The following is a 13395-nucleotide window of genomic DNA, read 5'->3' as shown; positions in this document are numbered from 1 at the left end:
AAGGAAAACAAAGGGGAAAAGATTACAACTTTAGAGGATGTTGCCAGACATTTCATCACTGCAGTAAGAAGCCAGGAGAACTGATGTACAGCTTCTCCTGTACTAGCTATCTGCATTTTCCCATTAATTTTGTTGCTTTTTCCTTTCATTTGCCCATTCTTTTTTATTATGCTTTCTCTTTCCTATCGCTCCCCACTCTCATCCCTTTTTTTCTGTTTTGTTTTGTTTTGTTTTGTCTCTTTGTTTCTTATTAATGAGTTTTAACATTTTTAATTGAAGTTGACTGCTTGACTGATGCCAGTTCAACCCTCCTTTTCTGGATTTGGCATCCAAATCAAGTTAATCATTAGCAGAGGCCTCTCTTCATTAACTACACAGAGGGATAACTGAAAAAAAAGAAAAGGAAAAGACAAAAATAATAAGTGAAAAATGGAGAACAAACTTCAGGGAGCAGCAACCAGTCTGAAGAGCAGAGTATACTTTGCACTACGTGGCATTTTTCTGTGTCCCTGTACCTCCTGAATCCTCAGTTTCCATTATGATTCTAGATGGACATTTATCTTAACCAACTACTGAAGGGCTATTGCAATGTTAAAAGCATAGGAAAGAGTCTATGCACCACCATGAAGAAACAAGAAGTCCTGCCCTCTCTTGACATTCTCCAGGGATCCCCTTCTGTTTCCCTTGAAGCCCCCCGTAAATTCATTGTCCCTGTTACTTTGGAAGTGAGGAATTTTGGACCCCTGTTGTCATATTGCTACAGAATGATTTAGAAACACATAAAACAAGAACAGATTCTGTTGTCTAGCCCCAGATTTTACCATGTGCTGTAGACAGTGAAATTTATGTCTAGTTCTCCCTCTGTGCTGTAAAAATATGCCTGCCTCCCTCCCTTTTGTGTCAGTCCTATAAAAGGGAAGCTGCAGTCTGAAGCTGGAGCAACAATGCGTAGCCACAATTACAGAGAGCAGTAACAATTATCCTGTTCACAGAGAGGTTCTCACCTAAAATTCAGGACAGGAGGGAAAAAAAGTAGAATAAAGAAAGACAACAGGATCTGGTAAGAAGGTGCAAATTTGCTTGCATGGTTTGGACTGACCTTACTTGTGTGCATGTGTGGTGTGAAGCTCAGAACTCTCCTGCCATGACTGTCAGGTGATTTTTTTTTTTTTTTTTTTTTTTTTTTTTTTTTTTTTTTTTTTTTTTTTTTGGGAGGGGGTCTCCTTGCATGAGATATTCACTCCAGCAAAGCAGGACCAAGGGAACAGCTCCTGTCAGCTTCACCGCACTGCTGAGAACAGGTGGGGCTGTAGATGGGCAGCAGTGAAGAGGGATGGACCAGGTAACAGTGTGTTATGGCATAAGGTGCACTAACAGCATAGTAGTAAAATCTATTCACTGGAAGCTCTGGAAGGAGTCAATCAAGGCAGAAAATAGTGTTGCTGTTTACTGCTGGGTGCCTGAAGGTGCATCCAGCTCCATGGAAGGTGGCATCACATCAGTTTTACATTTGAAGGAAGGACACAAAAACTCTTCTGAGGAGAACCATTTCAGGATCCATAGAAACTTGGGGGTAGATGTGACCTGACTATGAAAATTAGTTTTAAAATCTCTTCTCAGCCTGACACTACAAAATATAAATCAAACCACTGTACAGTATCATTGAACAAATGCAGTTAGAGTTCTGTTACATAAAAGCATTGAAATAATATGACTAGAAGGACATTAATACATTATACTCATTACATGGTAGTTTGATGTCAAATATATTAAATATTAAGCAAAATATAATAATCCCTCTAGTAATGTAAAAATGTTCACATTTTTAATCTAGAGATCTCACTGATGAGGCATGATTGTTCAACATCCTAGAAGGCAGCTTTCTAAATTATGCTATTCCCTGTGGCAAGTGCAGGACAGATCACAGACTTAATGGAAGGAGCATTTTCATTTTCCCTGTTGCACAATGGGATTTACATTTCAGCCCTCCAGCAAGCAGAGTTACTCATGATACCTTCTAAATTAGTACCACCTCATAAGTTGCACTCAGGGTACCTCCTAAATTAACAAGTAATACATTTAGGAATCCCTGAAAGGCTCATTATCTCCTGTCTAATATATTATTATCACTGTATATAATTTCTGACCCAGTGTGTCCACGCCTTCTGCTAGTGAAAGATTCCCATAGGTTGAGTAGGGCATTGTAGAGGTCCATTTCTGGCTTCCCATTATACCTCTACATCTACAGAGAAATTAAGGATAACTGCAAAAGAATAATTCCTCTGGCCTTTCAGTTTATGTACTTCTGTACTTGCAGAATAACAGCAGAAATGCTGGTCCATTATGTTATCATTTCTATTTGATAGTATAAAAAATAAATGCTGTACTCATAACCCCATCTTCAGATGAAAGAGAGCTGTCGTTCCAAGGCTGGGATATCTGCTTCCATATCCCAAGCCCTCCTGGCTGTTTTAGACACCTACATTGCTGAAGTCACCTTTGAGCTGCTCATGCATCTCCGTGCTACTGCTCATGATGGCAGCAGGAAACAACATGGGGAGAAAAATGCTGATATTACAGTTCCCGTTGGGAAGAAGCTGCTCATTAATATGCTCTCAGGCTGTCACACTTTGAGATGTTGGTCAAAGGTGTTTGCAAAGCTGAAAATCAAGGAATGTTCACCTCTTCAACCTTATCTGTGCTAAGAATTTAACTCATTGCTGACAGAACACAGCAGCAGCTGGAGCAGCACCCACAGAGGTTTAGCCAGAGCATGGAGATATTGCTAACAGCTCAAAACACCATTCCCAAACCTTGTCTGGGTTCCACCCCCCCATATGCTTTCACCCCAGAACATGCCTGTGGCACTGGGATTCAGTTGCTTCAAAAGGCTTTGTTCACTTAACACCAGTGTCAGATGTCTTCATCCCACAGAGAGGGCTGCTGGCAGCAGAAAGCTGTTCCTAGGCAAACTGGATCCCTGCAGGCGTTTGCAGTGACAAAGGCACCTGAGACTGGGCCTGGTCATCCACGGCTTGCAGGGGTTACAGCCATTCCTCACTTCTCAGCCACAGCTACCACAGCCATCCTTCACTGAAGTTCTGTTCTACTTTCCTCCAGCAGGCATTACAGTGCAAATGCTGAAATTTCTGACTTCAGATGGAATAGCCACAATTTTATTTATTTAGGGTTTATTGTGCTACCTGGAATAAATTGCATCTGTGAGTTTTTAATAATGTTTTTAACTGCAGTTAAGAAGCGTTGGCACAAAGGTGTCCATCACCTCCTTCAAAAAGGGCAGCCAAGAGTTTACACAATAGGAGAGTAGAGTTTCTTTCAGGCTCACAAGAAGTCATATATTATATTTCTTCATGGAGATACCTTCCAGCTGCTCAGTGAGGTAACAAAGAAACAAATCCATCTACAGACTCCTTGTTACTTCTTTTGTGAATAGCCACCATTTGCATTATAAACAATTTAACAAAGACACATTGAGCTAATTTTAACCCTATGACTTTGATGAGTTTAGTCCATTGACTTTATGGAAGCAAATACAGAGCTGAGTCTTGTTTTTGATTAGGCTCATGAGTACAAAAACTCTCTCAAAAATTGCCACTGTTGGACCTCAGCCAGGAGAGGCCTATAACCAAATAATGAGAACTTGTTATTACACTTTGATTATAACTGTCTGTTGGCTAATTATGCACAAAATGAGTGTCTTTTATTTTTAATAGATAATCTTGAATCTATTTTTAAAGAACAAAGTCTCTGTTCTCCATTTTCGAAGGTCCTGCTAACCAGTTTAAATATGGTAGATTGGATTCCGGTATGACTAAATTTGATTTGCAACAAGAAACAGATCAACAGATTTTTCTTACCTCAATGCAAATGTTCCCCATCCATGTGAATTAGGAGTCTCAGTAAACTCTGAGTTGACTCTCACAAATTCCTAGAATTCAATTTCCTGAGCAGGAGACAGTATAGATTGGTTTGACTTCTAATAAATTTCAACCCTCCCAAGGTAGTTACTGCCAGCAGTGTCTCCTTTTTCAGAGCTGTAGGTCTTAAAATATAGGAGTCGGATACTGAGGTTAATAATTAATGTGAAGCCTCCAGATCTTACAGCTATTCCAATCTAAAGAAATCATATAAACTTCCAAGAAGCCAAAAAAGAGTCCAAGTCAGAAGAAATGCATCCTTGATGCAGCCCATGTGTGCTAAGGCAGAGATTCAGGTACTTTAGTGGTGGAACATGTTCATTCGTCACCAGTAGAGACTGGGATTCATATTTTGAATCCATACAGGAGCCGACTTTGATCCCTGGAATTTATGTCTCATCATAGCAAACACTCCATCACAAGCTTTTCTCTTTCTGAAATTCAGATTTGTACCCTTAATTGTGAAGATCAGGTCTGCAATACGAAGCATCTCTGAGAGGATCTGTTGCCCCAGAATCCCACACTGGCTAATTCCAGGAGTCTTGCCTCCATGCATCGTTAATGAGGCAGCAGAGAACATGGAGAACAGCTTGAAAGCAAATCAATTGAAAACCAAAGTTGAACATCCCCAGCAGATAACCTGCCCGGACCCAGTAGCACAGGTAGAAAAAGAGCAGGTGCCTGAGGAGTGGCCTAATGAGGAAAATTAGTAGGTGCTAGAATATGCCAAGAACAGCCTTTTGCCTACAAACACCTTTGAAGACAAATATCCTAGTATGGGGGATTTTTTAATGGGGCCTATTAAATCAGCACCTCCTAGGCTAATGATGTTAGACTATCCCTCCTGCAAAACATCCTTAACAAATAGGTTAAACATCCAGAAGGTGGTCATATGTAAGGGAATCATTTAATCAAAAAACCATTTCTGATCTGTCCTGGATATGTTTTGGGGAAGTTTCTTAAAATGTAAGACTGTTGAATAAAGACTAAAATTATTAGATTCATAAACATGAATATGTGGTTTATAGAATTAAATCCACCACAATTGTGCATCAAGTGGCTACACCTGTATTTTATGAGTTCTGTCAGGTTCAATATTTAGAAATGAGTTTTAAAAACTATGATGGAAGGCATTATAAAAAAATCATAATATTGATTAGACTTTTCTGTTATAATTGCTTCAGATAATAAAATGTGTAAAGGCATTCAGAGATGTAATGAACGCTATGAAAAGGACTGTGTATAAAAACATGGATTGAAACTGACACCAGATTTGCACACGTAACAGAAAGCCTTTTTACAAGGTGACATAAATACATCATAGGAAAGGGATTGAACAGCAGCTGTTTGGTTGCTTACACGTGCACAGTGCCTGTCTCACTGATGGACAGCTTTAGAGTGGACTGATCTTTCAAAAGTGCCTGAGCACAGGGTCCTGCTGCACTGAGAGAGAGGAACCCTTTTATTTATTTATTTATTTTAACAGGGAATTTCTCTAGCAACAGTAGTCCAGAAATGTTTTTCAGGAGGCCTGTAGACACAGTAAGGTACATAGGCTGGCCCGGAGGGAAGGCTGGATTTCATCCTGCCCTCCTCAGCTCAGTGTGCATGGGGGCTCTCACATTTGCTGCCGTCTCGGCAGCAGAGCAGGACACGGCTGAAATCATTTGGCTTTCAGAGGGGAGTACGCAGCAGATGGCACTGTTGCTTTAGCAGTCCTGCATCAGTTTCTTTTTTCCCTTTGTAGGAAGTCCCAGGTACAATTTTCCTTCCAACCCTCTCTCTTTCTGTGGGATTTTACCCCATTTTTTTGCAATCGATTCCATCCACACCCAAGTGTGATGCTTCTGTGCCAGGGTCCCTCAGTGTGAGCATCACCAGGGGAGCCCTGCTTTCACCCCACTCCTTGTTTGCCACCACAACAACTCCTAGCATTTGCTTTATGTAGGGAAAACTTTGCCTTTGCATAATTTATTCTCATTGGTTCCCGTGTATGCCAAATTTAATTAGTTTGTTACATTTTAGTAGTGTTTTTTCTTAGACATTAATAGCATCTTGGGGAAACTGAGCATGTTTCTGCTATGTCTTTTCACTTGGAGCACACATGGACTTTTATCTCTTTCCATAACTTTGTCTCAGTGATTTTTTTAATTTGGTTTTTCATGCAAGATGCCTTGAGGTTTATCTCCATTCATTTTAAAATTTTTATGCCAAGCAATTTTTTAAAAGGCTAATACTTCTGTGTTTTCCTTACCTCCTTATAACCTGTCATTTAGATGTTAAATTAGTTTAGACTTTCCTAGCTGGGTTTTAATTAGAGAGATACTTGTTTGTTTACCACTAACTGCATATGCATGAGCTGGCTTTTTAATACAGTCCTATCCTGAAAGCTGCTGAAAGGGTCCACTAAAATCAACCACCATCAAAGCAATTGGAATGTTATTGAACATAAAGTCTTAAAAGAAACAAAAAAAAAAAAAAAAAAAAAAAAAAAAAAAAAAAAAAAAAAAAAAAGAATTGCAACTGCTTTATGTCTGTCCTTATTTGGTACCACTTAAAAAAAACAGTTCAGTGTTTCAGATCAGGAAGGTGAAAGTGCCATAAGGGGAATGGGAGCTGCCTAGTATGGATATTAGGAAGCCCTGGGCACAGAGAGGTGTCTGAATCATTCCCCACAGTTGAGATCCTGTGTCCTGAACCAAAGCTGCCAGCAAGAGCTGCTGTGTCCCTGAATGCAACAGGTAGAGCTCTTGTCTGAGGGTAGTGATCCACATAGCTTCTGTGCTTGAGCTGGGCACAGAGCACTGTTTCACTCTGGAACATGGGAGGAACGTGGGAGGTGTGGGTACTGGCACACAGTTTATATTTGTCTGAGTAGTAGGAAACCTTCCCATCAAGCTGAGATTTCCCATACCATATTTTTGTCTCTTTCTGTGAAGTGTGGGAGCAGTTAAGAAATAAAAGTGACCTTCATGGAGGATACAGTGTCAAAGCAAGCCTGGCTTGAGATCCTGGATGTCAGCATCACCTCAGGTGGTTGAGGCATTGAGACATTGCTCTTCTTTGCACCTCAGCTTCCCAGTACTTTATGTCAAAAAGAGGGTGGCAAAATGCCATCAGGATTAAGTGACCACTGAGTGCCAAGGTCACATCATAGGTTTGAAATTAGACACTAAATCCTGTTTTGATAACCAAAGTTATATTTATGCTGTGGAAGGCAGGAGCTCTTCCCACCTCCTGTTGAGGTAAACCATAATCATGCTGTGCTGTCACTGTGAGACAAATATGCTGTCCGTGGTCTTGCTGAGGGGTTCCTTTGTGCCCTGAGTTTCTTGCAGGGTGACACAGTGAAATTCAGCATATCCCAGCCTAGATCTGGCGGGCACAAGGACTACTGAAACTACTACATTCCTCATCATCTTTGCTCGTAGCTTTGAGCTAGAAGCTTAAGTGAGCCCCTGCAGTTCAAGACAGATTTTGTATCCGTCAGAAGCCCACACATCTTCCAGAATTCTAAATCTCAATGAGCTGCAAGGCATGATAAAACTTGGGCATGCCGTGGGAGCAGTGGACTGGCTAAAATGGGAACACCCATGACTGCAAGTGCGGGAGCCTCCTGGCTGCTAGGACCATGCAAAGTATAAGAACTACGAATTTGGCATGAAATTCTAAAAGTCTGTGCTGCCCTTTTGACAATCTGTAAATGTTTGGTCCTTTTGTTGGTTACAGGAGTTAATGGACATTAAGGGATTTAGAGAGTGAAGACCTATAGTTAGTTCCTCCCTTCAAAATCCAGGAATTTTCCTCACAGCACAGAAATATTCATCCTCTTAGGCAAGAAGTGTTGCCTTTTCAGTTTGTGTCTGGCTGCATTTAGCATAAAAATTAATCTTAGTAGGAAAGCAATCTCAAGAAAAAAAACTTTGTGTGTGTTTTCTAAGAGAATGAACACAGAAGAAAAATCAGGCAAAACAAACAGAAAAAAAAGGCAAAATCTTTAGATTTAATTACATAATCCTTACTCTCATTAACTGGAACTATCCTCATGAGTAGATGTTGAAAAAGCAAATCAGTATCTCATAGGCTTGCTTTTGTTTGAAGACAGCTGGAAAACAATGTATTCTTTAATGACATATGCATGTTAATACAAATTGTATACTCTCCACTAATCTAATAGTCATGAAATGAGCACATCCATCATGGAAATTAAGCAATAACTTCTTACTTGAACATGAATGTGTTACAAAATGAACAATGAATATGTTACAAAAAATAATTAAGAGATAATGTCAATTGGCTAGAACTTTATCATAAGAGAATGGTCTTCATTTGTAAAATTAAAAAAGCCCAAGACAAATCATGGACAGTTATAAAATAAAATCTCATTAATAGTTTTTCAAACTATGAGGCATCTTCTTCTACAGTATTTTATTATTTTCAAACTATGAGGCATCTTCTTTTACAGTATTTTATTATATTGATATTGTTTCTATTAAATCACTTGATTGAGGATTGCTTTAGACAGTTGAATGATAATAGTCCTCTATAAAATTTTGGAAAATCTGGGTTCTAACAAGCTTCAAGAATATTTTTTTCTCCTAGTGAATAGTCCGTTCTATCAATAAAATTCTCATTGATGTCCTACATATATTTGAAGAAGGCTATTTGATTTCTTTATATAGTTAACCAGATATAACAAGACATGTTTTGACTACATCACCACCCACTCATTTCTTCAGCAACGTCCACAAGAAAGGAATAAATTAAGTATTTTCAAGCATCAAAAAACCTCTTGCTAATATTTGGTTTCAAATACATGAAGAAATAGGTTTGGTTCTTATTTAATCTCGAAGTTTTCCTTGGGGCAGAAAACACTGACATTTTCATTCCTCTTAGGTTTAATGGATTTGGCCATATTTTCTTCATATTGGCTGCCTCATCTCCTGCACTGCAAAGACAAGCAATGTTTTGCAAAAAATACAAAATGCCGAACAGCCTCTGGGATTCTGCTCAGAGCTGGAAGCCAGTATTTAACTCTGAATTCTGCCAAGTCTTGTGTATGTTTCCTAGTAGTTCCCAGCCTTTGTTTTAGACTTACAGCTGTCATTCTGGGAAGCCAAAAGATTTTACAAGTAATTTAAGTGCAAAGTTGCACAGGTTTACCCCATGTAGAGGTGGAGACTCTATTTGAATACAGAAACCTGCATTCAAATTGCCAAGAGCCCTGATGTGATTAGGAAGTCTAACACCGTGCAGAAGTCAGAGTACCAGCAATGAGAAACACAACTTCATTTCTCTGCCATAGCCAGTGAAAATCAATATTCTAATTTTTCATATCACAGAGAATCCTGCTACATAGTCAATTTAAGCTGATTGCCTAGAATAGCTAAAGAGAAGCAAAGCTGGAAAGCCTCAGCACTTGTTGGTAAAGACAATTTTTCTTGAACAAGAGTTTCACACATCTCTGAGAGTCATTAGAAAAAACTTTCTTTACCTGACTTATAGTTGACCATGTAGGTCTTCTGCATGTTCAGGTAGGATCTTTTGTGCTCACTTTTCACCTCTTCATTTTTTTGTGTGTGTGACAGAATTGCTTTAACAGCAATTGGATAGGGACCTGCCACCCCTGACTAGTTTATTAGCTAGTTTATGAGCTAGGCCAGTCATTCCTTTATCAGGGTCACAACAGAGGAGAGAATTGATCCTCAGTTTCCAGTCTTCAAGGTGAGAGCTTTCAGCCTGAAGTACATAATAGAATCATAAATATCCTGACCTGGAAGACTCCCATGGGATCATTGAAATCCACCTCTCTGGTCTGCACAGGACAGGCCCAAGAATCACACCATGTGCCCAAATGCATTATCTAAACCCCTCTTAAACCCTGCCAAGCTTGGTGCCATGACCACTACCCTGGGGAGCCTGTTCCAACACACAACAACCCTCTTGGTGAAGAACCTTTTCCTAATACTCAATGTAAACCTCCACTGACTCAGCTTTGTGCCATTCTTTCTGGTCCTGACACTGGTCACCACAAAGAAGAGATCAGTGCCTGCCCCTCTTCTTCCCCTCTCGAGGAAGTTGCAGACCACAATGAGGTCTGTCCTCAGCCTCCTCTTCTCCAGGCTGAACAGACCAAATGACCTCAGCCACTCCTCATACAACTTCCCCTCAAAGCCTTCACTGTCCTCATTGCCTTACTTTGGGTGCTTTCTAATAATTTTATATCTTTCATGTATTGTGGCTCCCAAAACTGCCCCCAGCACTTGAGGTGAGGCTGCCCCAGCTCAGAGCAGAGCAGGACAATCCCCTCCCTTGCCCAGCTGGTGATGTTGTGCCTGAAACCTCCCAGGACAGGGTCGGCCCTCCTGGCTGTCAGGACACTGCTGACTCACGTTCAACTTGCCATCAACAGGACCCCCATATACCATATATGTATATGTATATATATATATATATGGGTGGGTGGGTGGGAGCGCATGTATGTGTGTGTGTGTGTGTGTGTGTGTGTGTGTGTGTGTGTAAATTAAGGATTACCTCTTTTAATGAGAACTAGTGAGTACTCCAGGTTATATAGTCAGTCAGCTCCAGCTAATGGCAACTGGTGCTTTCAGAGACCATCTCCTGGCTGCATCAAGCTCCTCACGTGTGGGGAGTTGATAGTCACAAGTCCCAGCACCTTGCAGAGTTTTGATGTCTCTGAGGATCTGATGAATGTGAGCCCCTGATAATTACTACTTGGACTTAAATCCAAGATAAAGTTTAGAACCAAGCTGAAGCAATTATTACCTTCTCCAGATGTTATAAATGTTCTGATTGATGATATAAATGCCATTAACAATGAGAGGTTTGGTTTGAATGGGTTTTTTTTAGATAGCAGTGGCAGTTGTACACAATGAATTATTTGACTCATTATTTTTACTTTGACATTGTCATTAACTGTAGCTATAAAAAATGCATTTTACCTCTTTTAGACCTAATCTTGCTTTCATTTAAGTTAATGGCTAAATTGCTATTGACTGTGGTAGAGGAGCTTTATGCCTCTATATATTAAACTGCTGTAATGTAATTGCTTCACTGTATGGATCAGTGTTTGTAAGGCAGGATTTAAGTTAATAATCCTTTTTATATTGCTATATATGTGAAAGGCAAACTTATAATACAGAAATAATATGGTCAGTGTTGTCAGTATGAAAGATTAAGTCATACAACTTGCATTTTCCATAACTAACGTGCAGATTCTAATTAGAACTAAAGTGAGCACTGCCTATGGATTTATCTTAACTCACAAGGATTATCTTCTGCTTTATAATATGAATGCAGGCTTTATAAATTGAAAAGAAATAATGAACTTCCAGGTTGATTGAAGTTGTCAGAATAACTGGGGCAAGTTACAGCTTGAAGCCCATTGGCGAAGTGAGTTTTAAAAATATATCCTCACTTATCTTAACTCACATTCTGCTTCATTTGATAGGCTCAGGGCTTCACCTCTGTGAAAGAAAAGATGTGGTACATCATGTTTTGAAGAACATAAGCAGATTTGATAGAAGTCTGGAAGTAAGGACCTACTTTCATGTAAATGGAAATTTAAGACTGCATGGATTTCACTCCTGTCTCTCAAGCAATCATCATGGACCATGTGTCTTGGAAAAAAAGACACTTATTTCAGGTAAGTTCATTGTTAACACTTTAGGTTCTGACTTTTCATCAATCAGTAAATACTTCTGAATTTGTAATGAGCATGCAATATATTTGGCAATGTTGCACAAGGCCTTTGCAAAGGGGCAAATCAGTGTTATTTATGTAGTCAGCCCAAGCAGATATTTGTTACCACAAACCTGAAGTAATTTATTATTGAGGTCATAGGGCATGAATAGATCAAGTGTCTGGTAACAGGGACAATATTTCTCTGTTTAGTTTGCTACATAAGTAAATATGCTGTCTAGTAGATAAAGTGGAAAGAGTCTATAATTTAGTCAACATAAAAAACCTAAAACACACTGGAGATAGGTATGTAGAGACTTCCACAGATAAAACTAACATTTCCTGAGAAGAACTAGTTCTGGTTTATGCTGCCACTGCCAAAATAGAAGACAGCCACAGAACACTAAACTACTCATTAATATTATTACCACAGGCAAAGGTTTACAAGTAAAAACATTCTAGCACATCTTTAGTAGGGAACTAGTCAGGAACTATCACTCTCACCCCTCTTCTGTAGTATAGTCACTACTTGCACGTTCAATCAGTGCTGCACATTCCCTTGTGCCCTGCGCTGAAGAAACAAACATGAAGAAAAAGTTTGGCAGTACTTGTGAAATTAATGACCTCCTCCTCCTGCCCCTCATGGCCCACAGTGGCCATGGGATCATGCAGGGATGAAGCTGCAGGATCTGCATAATGCTCCCTGTACACTTCAGCTTGGAGCTGATGGTTTCTGTGAACATCCCTCTTAAGGTGAAACACATCTCTAATGCTCTCTGGCTTGCATATGTCTTTAAGTAAGTAGTTACCCAGTCAAAAAATGTATGGTAGGGCCACAGAGCCAGCCTTTATCAGAACTGTGTAAGTGTAATTGCAAAACATAAGCCTCTGAGAAGTGACCAACCCTCTTCCCTTTAAAATAAAAATAAAGAATTGTATTCAGCTGAAGAACTCTTGCAGCAGAGCTGGGAACAGCTGCAGACTGACAATCAGCAAATGTCCTAAGACATTATACACTCTTCAGGCTTAGGGGTGGGATAGGGTGATAGCTTTTGAGCAAACATTTGCTTCCACGAAGAGCTCGCTATTTGGTACTAATGTATAAAGAGACAATAAGTGTCCTCTGCCTTGCCCAGCTCTTTCTGAAACAAAGCCTGTCCATACCCACTTTCAGCTGGTGTTAGACTGTTTCTCTCCTGTGAGGAGAGAAATACAAGTGCTCTTCATCCACTTCTCCCATCTCAAGAACAGTAGACCTAAGGCAGAGCTCTGCTTGGAAAACTCTGCTCCGTCTCTTGGCATAGGTGAGTCTCTTCTTATATCCCAGATCCCCATGCTTATTCCACTGAGAATCTACAGGCTCACTGTATTTCAAAGTGGAATTAGGGCCCAAATTTTTCATGCCCCAAGCCAAACTGTCAGGATGCAAACCTGCACTCAGACACTGTGTTTAATCAACCTCCAGAAAGTGACTGGGCAGAAAATATAAATGTCTTCTGCCCCCCGATGCTTGGACTAACCCACACCATACCATTACATTAAACTTCCTTCTTTTGTGTGAATCATAACCTACTAGTCTTTGGAGTTCTTGCATTGGCTGAACTAGCTATATGGACATAAATCAGGAGTTTAGAACAGGCTTATAGAAACTGTTTTCTAATTCTAATTAGTTCTGCTCAGTTTTATAGGATTTGTAAACTTTTGCTTTTCTTTCTTTCTGGTCAGTTAAATTACCCATATGAATAAATCATTTCAA

The 13395-nt window shown here is 39.8% G+C and overlaps 1 protein-coding gene across 3 annotated transcripts in view; it reads left to right on the top strand.

Annotated features, from left to right (window-relative positions):
* LRRC30 (leucine rich repeat containing 30) overlaps window positions 1-13395 on the top strand; it is a 30678-nt gene that overhangs the window by 9136 nt on the left and 8147 nt on the right. For 2 of the 3 annotated variants that reach the window (XM_038129396.1, XM_038129400.1), the window contains exon 2: window positions 11410-11604. The gene's annotated coding sequence lies outside the window, so the exon portion shown is untranslated. Of the gene's footprint in view, window positions 1-1215; window positions 1239-11409; window positions 11605-13395 lie in introns of those variants that run through there. The other variant, XM_038129397.1, reaches the window with a different exon arrangement.

This window comes from Motacilla alba, chromosome 2 (genome assembly GCF_015832195.1).
Source record: "Motacilla alba alba isolate MOTALB_02 chromosome 2, Motacilla_alba_V1.0_pri, whole genome shotgun sequence".
Taxonomy (NCBI): domain Eukaryota; kingdom Metazoa; phylum Chordata; class Aves; order Passeriformes; family Motacillidae; genus Motacilla; species Motacilla alba.
Note: the sequence above shows the minus strand (reverse complement) of the source record. Positions and strands in the feature narration are given on the sequence as shown.